Here is a 13260-nt window from a genome sequence, read left to right as displayed (position 1 = left end):
ACCAGAAATTTTTATCCCGGTGTTGCCAATTATTCTAAATAACCTAACAAGTTCAAGTGTTGCTATTGCAGGATCACAGGAAATGTGAAATCTCCAGAAGAAAATATATTATACGCTCTACTATAGACAGAGGATAATTAACACTGCTTTTTAGGTTTTAGAAAATACTGCACTTAGAACTGCAAGTCAACTAACGGACCGTCTATAACCTAGAAAGGCTTCCATATTCACAGGCATCAGCAGTCTTATAGAGTTACAAAAAAGTAATAATACGTGCATATTAATAGATCACATTTTGTCCTTTGGGAGTATATTTTTTAAAAGGGCTAAGGCAGCAACAGTAGCTCCTCTAAAAACTCTAAATGCTGTAATTGTTTTATATTAATTACAGTGCTCATGTTAATGGTGAATATTTTGTCTGTGGAAGTATTTGATAAATACAGCCAAAGAAACAAAATAGCCCATCTTTTAAGTTGACATTTATAAAAAAAGAAGAAAAAAAAAACCAACAAAAAAAACAACAGAACCAAAAAACAACCAAAGACATTGCTGTTTGAAGATTTGGAACTAGTTAAGTACAAGATCATTTTAACCACATTTCAGTGAGGAACGTGAAATATGGTCCATGAGGTCATGCAATTCAGCAAAACATTTTTTCCCTTCCTTTTTGTTTTTCCTGGTTAAATAGAAACAAAAGCAGAATTGCCAGAATACCTCCTTAGTCATATTTTAATCAAAGTGCTTCAGAAAACTGCATTTAGCTAATAAAAACTTGCATCCCCAGGGCAGTCTGTTGGAAGAATCTGAAGAGGCATTGGCCTACTCTTGAAAGCAGTAGCTGTGTTGGACACATCGGGGACACACACCAACGCCTAGGTCTCAGCCCGTATTCTGAAGAGCTGCTGCATAGACTGAGGAAATGAGATAGGAAAGTGAAGAGCTTGCAGGAACAGGACTGTAATTTTGAAATCTAATGTCAATTTATTAGATGGAGAAGAGCAATATTCTTTTTCACAGGTATTTGGTATATTTACATTGCTGTAGAGAGAAGGGTCTGCTCTTCTGCCGGTGTAAATCAGTTGGAAATGTCTCTACTGACATTACAATTACTGATATGAAGCCACCAGCAGTGAAATACGGATCAATGCTAGAGCATCTATTTGTAGTGTTCTTTTAAAGTACTACGGAAAAATGTTTGCTTTGGTGTGTGTAAGAAAAGGAAAATTTTTTTCAAGTAACAACAAAACAAAATTGTGCTACCTCTATTTTCAAGTTGAACAGGAGAATTGTTTTAAATTCAGTTTCACATACTCATTCCTACCCATAAAATTTCCTTAACCTGGTCAGAAAAACAGGGACTAGGCAAGGTATTAGCTTGTAAAGAACATTGGTCAGATACTTGTTTCTGATTTCTTTATGCAGGCTGTCAAAACGTACATGTACACAAATGACTAGTCGCTCTGGACTGTAGTGACAGACATTACATGATTCACCTTCTTCATATTTCCCACATAGGCATTTATATACAAAAAGAATATCAACAAGCTAGTTATATAAAACAATGCAAAACAAGCCAAATAATGACTATAAACTATGTTTTTTAAAATGCAACAAGAGAGCAAAATACTTCTGATGAGCGGTTGCTCACTCTCACAAAACTTCTTCCATCATTTTAAAACAGCTTTGCTTCCCCCTTGCTGAAAGTTCTTTCAGAACTTTTTCTAAATGTATTAATAACTAAATGAATTTCATCTTGTACAGTATTTTCATATGCATCATCTGATTTACCTTCATGTCATTAAACATCCTGTTTGAACAAGTTTAGGACTGACAAGTCAGCAGAATGGAACTTTTCTCTCCTGGCCACTGCTGGAACGAATCTAGGACCACTGTTTGCCCTGGAAACATGAAGACAGATAGAAAGTCCATCACATCATCTGTAGGGCCACGTGACCTACCCAGACACTTCACTCAGGCCATTTGTTCTGCAGTGTTTTTGCCTATGAGATGCAGGGTTGTTTAGCTCAAAGCTCTTCTCACACTCAACATGCTGAATCTCACAACAGTGTACGGCACTGGATCGTGAATTTGCCGCCTGCCTCAGAGATATTTAGAGCAGGTGCTCAAACATTTTGTCTGCATGTGTGGCAGACTGGTGTATTTGAGATACAGGATTGCCTAAGGCATCACTGAATCCACAGAGATTTGAACAGACATTCATTCAGATGTATCAGCAACAGTGCGGTACATAGAAAAAGTATCGTTACTTGGAATTGCCATTTCAGGCTTTGACATTTCCTACTTGCATACATCCTCCTGGCAAACTGAACATAAATACAAATAGCAAGAGAAATAGCAATCTTTACAAACAAGTAATCTAGATTATCTCAAATATACTTGGTCTCTTTCTTCAGAAACACACATTTAACTACTTTCGGAACATAATAATTGGAAGTAAAGATCTTCATATTGTTTGTGTATTGTATTCTAAGTAACTGTTAAGAATGAAAGTGGCCTGCATAAACTTGATTCAGCATTCTTACTTAAAATGTAACTTCTCGATTTTCTACAAAATCCTCCATCAAAGAACACAAAGGATTACTGGTGCAACAGAATTTTCTTCTCTCCGTGTTCAATGTACCTGTCTCTGACTATATCAAGTATTGTCCAAGGCTTGGGTGGGTGGGGGGAGCGGAAATAAAATCAATTCCTCTGTGGACTTTTGGTGATACTTATCATTACATTATTCCAGGGTTTCATATTAATATATCACCATGAGTTAAAGGAATATTACCAGTACTTAGAGATGAGAAACTATAGCACAGAGATTAAAGGTATCTATGCTACTTTAGTTTTAAATATAAGGTTCAAAGTACCTGATTTAGACTATTTAGCACTATATATCACTCAATCATTTGCAACTATGCATACTTCAGCAGATGAAAGCACCATATCTCAAGTTAGACCCCTGAAAAAAGAAGACAGACAAATAATGACTCCTTAAAAGCACAGTTTGATTGAGATTTGATGAAAACGCTGCGGTAAAAGACAATAATCTTGTGCCATAACCAGGAAAACAGCCTTTTATCCTTATCCTTGCACTTCTCTACTAAATATACTGAATACTGTGAACTGCCACACCTGGAATACAAGGCAGGAAGTCTAAATATCAAAATACATAATAAATTCCATGAGATATATCTTTGTACCTTAGATACAAAATATTTAAAACAGGTTGGGAAAAAAAAAAAGTGGTCATTTTATTACTGATCAGATGGGCTACTCCTGCGTGACCATGGCAGCACCTTGAAATTAGACAACTGCTTGTCATAGGAAAATTTACAAATCAAATTAGTACTTAAACCCAGACTTCAGCAATTGGAAGACCATCACCTCCACCAAATGCCTCTTCAATAGGTATTTAATCCTGGAAGGCTTTATCGAGTCTTACTTCACATGGAATTCCTTGAAATAGTCTATGCCTACTTTTCCAACAGCTCACAGAAGGACTTTTAAAGCAGCAACAATGGAGGGGCAACAGGCTTATTTCTACTATTCTTCTCTTCCTGAAAATACATGTGCAGAGTCATTTGAGATACAAATAATTGAAGCAGTAGAGCTTAGAGGCCCAAATGAAGGTTGGGAGCCAACTGCAATATATAATATATACGGTCTGAACACATTATGGAAAGAAACTCCACTATGAAGAAATTTCACTGGCAAGGCAAAGAAAGCAAAAGATAGCAAGCAAACCGTAAGTGCGAGCAGAACTAGACCAAGGTGTACATCAGATGACTGGCACTTCTGGGAACTGGCTCTAGGTTTCCTGAATCCTTGTCTGCTGCAGTTGTTGACATCTAGCAAACACTGGGGTTTTGGGAGGGGGGTAGTGTTTGGGTTCTTTTTTTTTTTTTTTTTAAAAAAAAAAAAGCGCCAAGAAAAAAAGCTCATATAGTTAATAAGAGAGGTTAGATTTGACTGTATATAGAAATGATGCTTTCATTAAAAACACTCAAAATATTCACAACTGTACCCATATTTTCCAATGCAAAACAAGGAAATCTAATTCCCCCTTTAATTCTATAAAGGGCTGCAATGTTAATTCTAGTAATAATCCCAGCACTGAAAACATAACACATAATTTTACCATTGCTAATACTAGTAAGATTTGACAAACATTAATTTAGAGTAACTTATTTAGCTTTTAACCAAGTTATAGAAGTACTGCAAGAACAGCTATCATGCATTGATGTTTTAATGGCAACCACTGAAACAATAACATCTGTATAGGGTCCATCTGGAAATTCATGAACCATAGATGACTGAGAAAGGAAAATCAAAACCTGCCTATAGTACAAGGAGTGTGGAAGTTAAAGAGTTACACACATGCAAAAATCCAAATGAGTCAACAAATACTGTGAGTGCGCCAAAAAATAGTTTAGTAGAACATGTGTGCTTCTTGTTTATGCAAGCTTTTCAGAGAATGTTTTTCATAAAAGAGATGTAGCACCGTTCAACGCTCAGTCACTGTGTTTCAGGGGATATGTCTTGGCTGCACTACGATCAAGAATTCAGACTGCTACTGAAGGAGGAAACAATTCTCTCCTGAGGCAGTTATGATTTGAATCTCCTATTAGGGTGGAGAAGTTTGCTTTATCCTACTTTTTTACCTCCTTGCCGTTATCGGGCGCATATGTCATCCATCAATTTCTTGCTGCACATTTTGCATGCAAATACTAGTAGTAGAAGCATGGTATTGCAGCTGCAGGACAAATGCATGAAAACATCAATTCTTAAAGGCCAAAAATTGCAAACAAAGAATGTCTAACAAATCATTAATGCGAGCATCCATAAAATCCATGGTCATTAGATGCACTTTTGATCAGAAATGATAGCACACAAATTTAGCGATTTACATTATGATGGGCCAAGGAACAAGAAAAAGTATACCGTTATGAATGCTCAGTGGGTTTCAGGTTGCTTTACCTCACTGGAGTTATTCCATGTTACTGTAATATAAACAAAGTTAGAATTTCTCAGGAAGACGAAATATCTTTTTAGTTTTATACACTGCTTTTAACACCTACAAGATTTTGTTTCTGCTTGAACAATTGCCCTTTAAAAGCACTGAGTATGAAGTGATGCTCTTACTCCTCATATATTCTTCAAAGCATATACTAAACACTAGTGAAACCTTGTCACTGCTCCCCCCACCTCAGTTCCCCGTTGAAGTCAATGAGAGATTTGTTACTAAATTCAGTGAAGGATTTAATCCTTTCTCATTAGAGGTATTCAGAGACCACAGGCTTTTGTTTGGCAGGATCTGGTTTCCACTTTATTCAAACCGTCATAGCTCAGGGAACAGGCAGGGTCAACTCCCTAATGAATTCTGAGACCAATTTGTGTACCTTTTGGTCAACTACAGAATTGTGCTCACTCGACTCTCAGGTATTCTTTGAAGTATTTTGTCTTCAGATTTTAAGCATTAAAGTAAGACAGTGGGACAAATTCTGTTCTCAGCGATCTTAACATAAATTTAAAAGGCCTGTATTTATACAAATGAGAAATAAGATCTATGGCTTTGTTCCTGTCTTTGTGACAGGGATAGTTATACAACTTGAAAAGCTGTGAAGCAAAACGTACACAGGGTATCTTAACTGATTACCTTAATTCTTCAAATAACTTGTAGCTAGATCACAAATAATATTTTTTTTTCTGGGAAACACAGTTCAAGTACCCTATTTAGTCATTAAGAAGTATACATACCAACATATCTATACACAACCTGTATCCAAGTGCTTTGTAAGTGCAGTCCTCCAATACTTAGCTCTGCACATGAAGAAAAGTAATTGTGCAATTGTCAAACTTTCCTTGTCTTGAATTTGAGAACCTTAGCCATAAGGATGGCTCGTCATAGCCTGTTAAGTCACCAAGACAAACTAGCTGTTTCACACATAGGGTAAATCAGTTAGTGATTTCATAGACGTTTCACTTCCAGAAGTGTCATATATGTAAGTGGGTGAGGCCACCCACATGGTGCAGTGTTGTGGTCTGGTTGCTCTGTTGGAAAAAGCTGTATAAAGTCAGGTTTTTGGCTTCTGCCAGCACATCCAGATGATTTCAATTTGTTAGGATTCCACTAGAGTGGTCAGCATTACTTTGACAAAGCTGTGCCAACAGACAACTCTTCCTGCAGCCTTAGGAATTTCAGCACACACTGGGACCAGGCAGAGGTACAGAGCTATCTACTTTATCGTCTGTTACTCATAATGGCTTCTTAACTTTGGGTCCATTAGGTAGCACCCACATATACAAGTGTTTATTACGTGGCTTACATACAATAAACACTTTACTGAGCTCAAGTTTCTACTGATAGAGTGAGGAGAGATTATGACAATAATCGTACCTTAGGGAACCATATATTGAGTTCACTTTTAAGTACAGTTCAGGCTCTTGAAATTTACAGTAAGACATTAGACTGAACTAGCCCATTAGTAGTTGAATCAGTGAGTGCCAAAAAAAAAAAAACCAAAAAAAAAAAAACCCCACCACTACAATTTTTATGCTTTTAAGTAACTTAAATTACATATGTAGGACAATACCACAGAGGTCATTCTCTTTTTCAACTCTACCTGTAAGGATGAAAAGTCCTTTGGGTCATCTAAGACTATTTGTTGATCACAAAAAAGTTGAAGTATTCAAAAGGTGCTCCTTGAATTTTCTGATGGAGTTTTACTATGCAGTAAAAGAGAGGAAATAGTCTTGGCACTTCTTATGTTCCTGGTGTTCAGCAAGTTAACCATCAGCATGAGTCCAACCTCATACTGGCAAGAATTTCATGTTCTCAGAATTTCCATCTACTAGTTTCTATTTCATTAGAGAGATGGTGTGTGGAGAACAAATGGGTTCTCTTTCTAGACATTTAGACTGTTGTATAGGTTGTTAAATCATCAGAGGAATTAAGTGTTTTAAAAGTATTTAGGACTAAGACTGCAGCATGTAAAGAAAGAAACGTTTCTTAGCTAAATACTTGGAAAAGTAAGTATCATTGCTGATGCCACTGATGAACTCATTACCTGCAACAAAATTTCCAGTTTTGGAACCAGACTCTTAAGTCTACTCAGAATTGACAGCATATGCCTTTCCTTTTACTTCCCCACCTTGTCCTTCTACCTTCATCAGACACACAAAGACAACTTACAGAAAGTGAGATGTTTCTACAACTAAGCGTAATATAAGAGTTGAGTGCCTGGACAGAGACAAAGATCATTTCATGACACACTATTTCCAGCAGTCAGGAAACAAACCCATCAACTAATAGTAACCCAACTGGTAGACACACACATACTTCCCTGATTTTTACTAAATTTATGGGTTTCCTAAGCCAACTAAGAATTTTATGTTTACAGAACTGCTAAAGGCTTGGAACATTTTACAGACCTAACACTGAATTGATAGTCTGTCTACCCAAGTTAATAAAAGCCTGATGCATAATATAAGTGGATTTTACTCCTCAGTAACAACTTGACCTATTTAACAATAGGAAGCCAGGATCATCTCCATGTCTTTGCATGTTTCTTTTGGAAAATATGAACAATAAGTAACTGAGATCACTATGAACTGACTGTTGTATGCAGCAGCAAAAAGGACCAAACAGATAGTACTTCTCCTGACTCAGCAAACAGCAAGCTGAAGTCCACAGTGCTAACAGACAAAGTTATTATAGTAGTTCAGTCTCATGAACAAGTTAGAAAGTAAAATTTAATGGACTATAGCTTCTGTGGCATCTTCCCTAAATGAACTGGGGAAATCACTGGTTTCAGGATCTGAATTTCTGCCACTTGTAAGAGATATGCAAAGATCAGAACAAAACCCCACATCTTAAACAAATATGAGAAAATCATGGGCTGCAAAGCTAAAATATTCCCTTTCCAGCACTGTAGAAACGCATATAGAAGAAACTGTGCTCCTACCCAATAAATCAAAAACATAAACCCAGTATTACTCTACACATATACATAGAAACTAACAGATAATGCAGATCAAGTCACCCAAACACACAGTAAGCTCTTCTCAGAGCTGAGGTGATAACACTAAGCGCCTAACAACTGCAATACATTGCTAAATTCTCTACAGTCCCAAAAGATTCACAAACAGTCCTGAGTACTGCTATGTTCACAAGAAGGCAAAGGTATTCAACCTTTCTGAAGGCATTCAGCACTTACCTATGCTTAACTGTGTTAAAACTGTTCGGTAAAAAAAAAAAAAGTTCATAATTTATTTCAAATAAATGGACAAACTCAGCCTATGTTTCATTAGCAAGGAACAATTTTATAGCAAGTGTTCTCATGTCACTGGAACTAAAGAGCTGCCAGCTGCATAGAAAACCTTGCTTAAAGAAATACCATTTTGGGAAAACTTGAAGTATCCCTATATCCTTTCCATCTCTTTATGTGTATTTAAATCAGCAGCAACATACAAAATCTGAACTCTTAAAATAAAAGTCTGAACAATGTAATTTCTATATTTACCATACTAGTAGTCTCACGCCAAGATTTAGTCTTTGGAATATTTGCTGCATACGTACCACATACATGTTACTACAAGAAATAACAAATATGTAGCAACTGGGAATTCTGTGTTCCATTCTCAAAACATGAAAAGCAAGTGAGGTATTTTTGCACAAACTAAAAATATGCAATATCTAGTAGTAGTACATCCAGGCTTAACTTAGGAAATGATCTAATTGTGAACACAAGCCATTCTCTCATCTCATGAACACAGGACTTTTTTGAAAGCCCTGAACCCCAGCTAATGTTTCAGCCAAGCCTGTCTGGTCTACTTCGTGGCAGCAAGCCATCAGAACAGTGGACTTCACTTGGTTTTGCTCACAAGGGACAGAAATGTTTATCTTCTTAAAGGTCCATTCAGAAGTTCCAGCATTCATAACAACAGAAGTAAATTAGTTTTAGCTGCAATTAAATATCATTCTATTCAAAGAGCGGAACAAACATATGTATGAACAAACAAACAGTATGTAGTCTTGACCTAACAGTGCCCGGACTGGAAAAAGAGGATGAAGCTGCTTGCCAGTGTCTTTAATATGACATTCCGCAAACTACCTTCTTCTAAGCTTTTTATTTTTCTCTTCCATAGGATAGGAACGATACAAATGCTGTCACTAGGGAATGAAGTAGGAACACATCAGGCAGAAGAATCTGAATCTGGAAAAGCTGTGTTAAGATGGTAAGCGTAAGTGACTTCAAAACGAGCACAGACAGCCCATCCATCAAAGGATACAAAAAGAGAACTGATGAGGACAACTAATTGGGACTTGTATCCAATAAAAATATAGGTAATAACAGCATAAGAAATTCTTGAATGCATAAAGGAGACTAACTAAATCCAAGCAGACCTTAAAAAGAAGATAATCAGCTGTTTAACACTGCACCTTTGTTTAAAAGTTATAGAGCTGAGGACTGCACAATCAAATGTGCACATTAAGCTTGCTTTCCAAGGATTTTTTTTTTATTTTATTTTTAAATCCAGTAACACAGGCTTTATCATCAATACAGTATATTTGGAGCCGATTGAAAAAATCATGTGATTTCTTGCCGGATACAAATCATATGCCTTGAATAAGGACTAGCTGGATAACTCACAAGTCCCCTAGGGAAAATATGTTGTACAGACTACTCCTCATAAGTGGGGATTAGTATCGAATCCCACAGGAAGTCATGCACTGCAGTGTTCGTTTTCATTTTGTTTTATATTTACTGGCAGTTGATACTGTTCTTTCAGCTTGTGTTTAACAGACAGTGCAGCATGACAGATTTTTCAACACATGTAACATTATGTCTTACGTTTTGGCCATCTGATAAAATTTACTAGGTATAATTGTTGTCCAGTGGGTCTTACAAAATTGAAGATGGGATGGCATGAACTCAAATTTACCACATGGAATTTTTATGCTCAAAGTATTTCCAACCTTATTACAGTATTGACGTGGCAGCTGCTGCCACTGATCACCATTAATCACAGTGCTGATGTTCTCACCCCCATGTAGTCTTCACTTTTTTTTTTTACTCTTATTAAACCTGGGTATTTTCCCATTATCGGCGGATTTCGTATTGCTTTAGCTTAGAGCTTAGTTTATGCCATTTCTGGCCAGCTCTGATTACTCTTTCTGTATGTTTCCCCACATTTTCCAAACTCTTCTTCCCTGTCCCATCACCAGCCTGCCATTTGAGATCAGAAAATAACTTCTTATTGATGTAACTATGAAAAGGAAAGAATGTCACACAACCCAGTGTATACACCCCAGCACTGATACTACAAAACCATTTTCCTCTTCATAGCGTTCAAATTGGAGGAACTGTCTAAGCTATCTAATCCAGTATTCTGCCATCAGCTAATTTTAGATACTTTTACCATTGGAATAAAAACAAACAAATCCAACAGCAGGCAATTTCTACTAAGTTTCCTTGTAACCCTTCAGAAGTTGACTGGGTGTGATCTGCACTACCATGATCAAACTTCCATCAGCCCCGCTTTGAGGAAAGGTGCAGACCAGCTGACCTCAGGAGGTCCCTTCCACTGAAGTTTTTCTGTAATTCTGTTCATCAACTACAACTTGCCTAATACCCTAAACTGTATCTCTAATCATGAATTTGTGATTATAGCCATAGGAAGATCTCATTTATTTAGTGAAGTCAAGTAAGGAGAGCCTGACCTAAGAGCAGATGCATGAGCCAGAACAGTTATTACTGAAGTTAAATGAGAAGTCAAATGTTACCCTGCAGAGCTTCTCACGAAAGGGAGTGGAAGAGGATAAAGGGATTGTACCACAAACTTTTTGACATGGAAAGCTGTCTACAAAAGTGGTGGTAGGGAGTATAGGAGAAGAGCTGTTCATTCACTACTTAAAACCACAAGGACTGTGAACAGATAGTACCAACTGCTTTACCTACAAACGCCAGTGCAGCAGACACACCTATTACATTACCTGAGGCTCAATGTTTTTCAGTCTGTTTGACTTACTAGTCTTATCTTCATGAAATACTCATGCATAAATGTTATAACATTGTACACACCACCCACATCTGTGTGCACATTTATTGTCAGAATCTTTTAGGTTTACTCTTGCCATCTTTTCAAATTCTCTCTAAACTGAAGTTTTCCTTCTCGATAAACTGTCCTGCCTGCATTACTGAAAGACTCTTGCTATCACTACATAGTACAGGGACTTGTTACTGCACATGTTGTATATGTTGCGCCTTCAGTTGTTTTCTCCAGAAAAAGATCATGGGGGGATGGTATAAATTGAAATACATTTGACTGATAAATTGTTGTGTCAACACACAGAAAATGCCTTCATATAAAAAACAAGTCTAGCTGTCCATCCAGCATTGCAACAACAGGCAAAACACCTGTGCCTAGGCAAGGTAAATTTTAGGACATGGTAGTGCATTTCTGCTAACTTGATGTAAATAACATAGGCAAAGGAGAGTGAAAGTGGCGACAGACTCCAGCTACACTAACATGTCCTCAGGACTTGGCATTGCAGTCACCAGCACAAGCTAAACCTCTCATTGCATGCAAGTGCAAAACATGGCAGAAACCTCTAAAAAATTCCTGTTTGGTAAGATCGTGTGTGAAACTTCCCTGCGGTATACTTCATTCCATGACTGCTTGAAAACCTTTGTAATATTTTATTTAATAGTTTATCTTTTCTTGTAATAGTTTTTTATTGCAAACCATGAGGAGACCTCCTTTATGATCACCGGTGTTGGTCATCCATAGTTTTTTTTCTCATCAGTGTGGCAAACACCCATTAAACAATTCAAATGATGTTGATTAACCAAATTTATGGGGATAAAGGAGGGAGGCAAGGAGGATGCAAAGGAAACACTGCACCTGTCTAAGCATCCAAAGTATTAAATGTCACCTGTCACCAATCAACACCATTATTACAGGAAAGCCGCCTACAGGTAGAGACACAGTTTTTATTTGCTCCTTGCAGGTTAAGAGTGGGGGTTGGCTTTTTACTTGTTTTTTCACAGTTGGATTTTCCAGTAGCAATTTTAACCGCAGCCCTTAGGCATTAGAAAACAACGGGATATGGGGTTGAGAAAATACATCCATTCGTATATACATTGTCAAAATATCTTGGTTTGATTCTATAAAGACAGGTAACAATATTTAAGCCTTTAAATTGTTTATGAAGTAATCAGAATTTAATTTGTTCTGTTCAGATTTTAATTATATACCATGTGCTTTCCTGAGAGGACACTACCAAAAGTATAGCTGTTAGATGGAAATTAATTTGCTAGCAGATGACCACATACTTCATGAATTATACATGAAACTTTGTCTCACAGTGACTGTTGCTAAAAGACTCTTTCATCACTCTTATGTTTAAACAAACCATGATAGTTTTTACATAAGTCTGATCAGCAGTAAGGAGATTATGATAAAGTGCTAAGAATGACTTCTAAAATAGTATTTCAGGCACATTTCATATTGATGTGTTTTCTGCAATTTGGGTCATGTTCCTCTGCTCTTAGTTGTTAGGAGAATGATGGGCAGACCATTGCATTCGCTTTCAAATACAACATTGATAGCTGGATTTACATTTCTTTTTAAGACTCAGCTTTTGCAAACAAGCCTTAGATTTCAGACATAATTCTGTTATTCAAATGGGAGAAGAGTTTGATAGCTATGCTAATCACTTTTATCTGAGAAAACATAACTAATAGCTTGGTTTACATTTGCCTGCATTTATGAGCATAATTTTAGCACATAATTTTATTGCACTATAAAACATAATACTGCATTAGTCCGCTCTTAAAAAAAGTTACCTTAGAGTGATTTGCACTTAAACCTTCGCACTACATTTAAACAGTATCATTTTAAAATTTTGACCTTTTAAAACCAATTTTTAAAAAAACCCTTGTCTAAAAATTAATCCCACGCAGCTATTTTCTGTAGAAATAATATTCAGTGAATGTATTTAAGGTAGTCATTGCCACGTTGATCACAGGACTGTTTTGAGCCAGTCATTCTCATGTATAAATTGGACTGAATTAAGATAATTTGTTCTTACATCGCATCAAAAGAATGCCTTAAAGTTCTCCATGGCTGTATACATCAACAAATTATGTGGAAGAAAAGAGGAATGATCGACACAATCTTTTTTTTTTTTTTTTTTTTTTTTTAATATAGTCAGTGTTTTCAGCACTGGAAACCAAAAAGGAAATA

At 36.6% G+C, this 13260-nt stretch overlaps 1 long non-coding RNA gene across 2 annotated transcripts in view; it reads left to right on the top strand.

The window, feature by feature from the left end:
* Positions 1 to 11246, top strand: part of LOC121094983 — a 164859-nt gene extending 153613 nt beyond the window's left edge. Inside the window, exon 5 of one of the 2 annotated variants that reach the window (XR_005829972.1) lies at positions 9157 to 11246. This is a non-coding gene — a long non-coding RNA (uncharacterized LOC121094983). Of the gene's footprint in view, positions 1 to 784; positions 2669 to 9156 lie in introns of those variants that run through there. The other variant, XR_005829971.1, reaches the window with a different exon arrangement.
* The last annotated feature ends 2014 nt before the right edge of the window (positions 11247 to 13260 follow it).

Source organism: Falco naumanni, chromosome 10 (assembly GCF_017639655.2).
Source record: "Falco naumanni isolate bFalNau1 chromosome 10, bFalNau1.pat, whole genome shotgun sequence".
NCBI lineage: Eukaryota > Metazoa > Chordata > Aves > Falconiformes > Falconidae > Falco > Falco naumanni.
The sequence above is the reverse complement of the archived record's forward strand: the minus strand, read 5'-3'. Positions and strand labels throughout refer to the sequence as shown.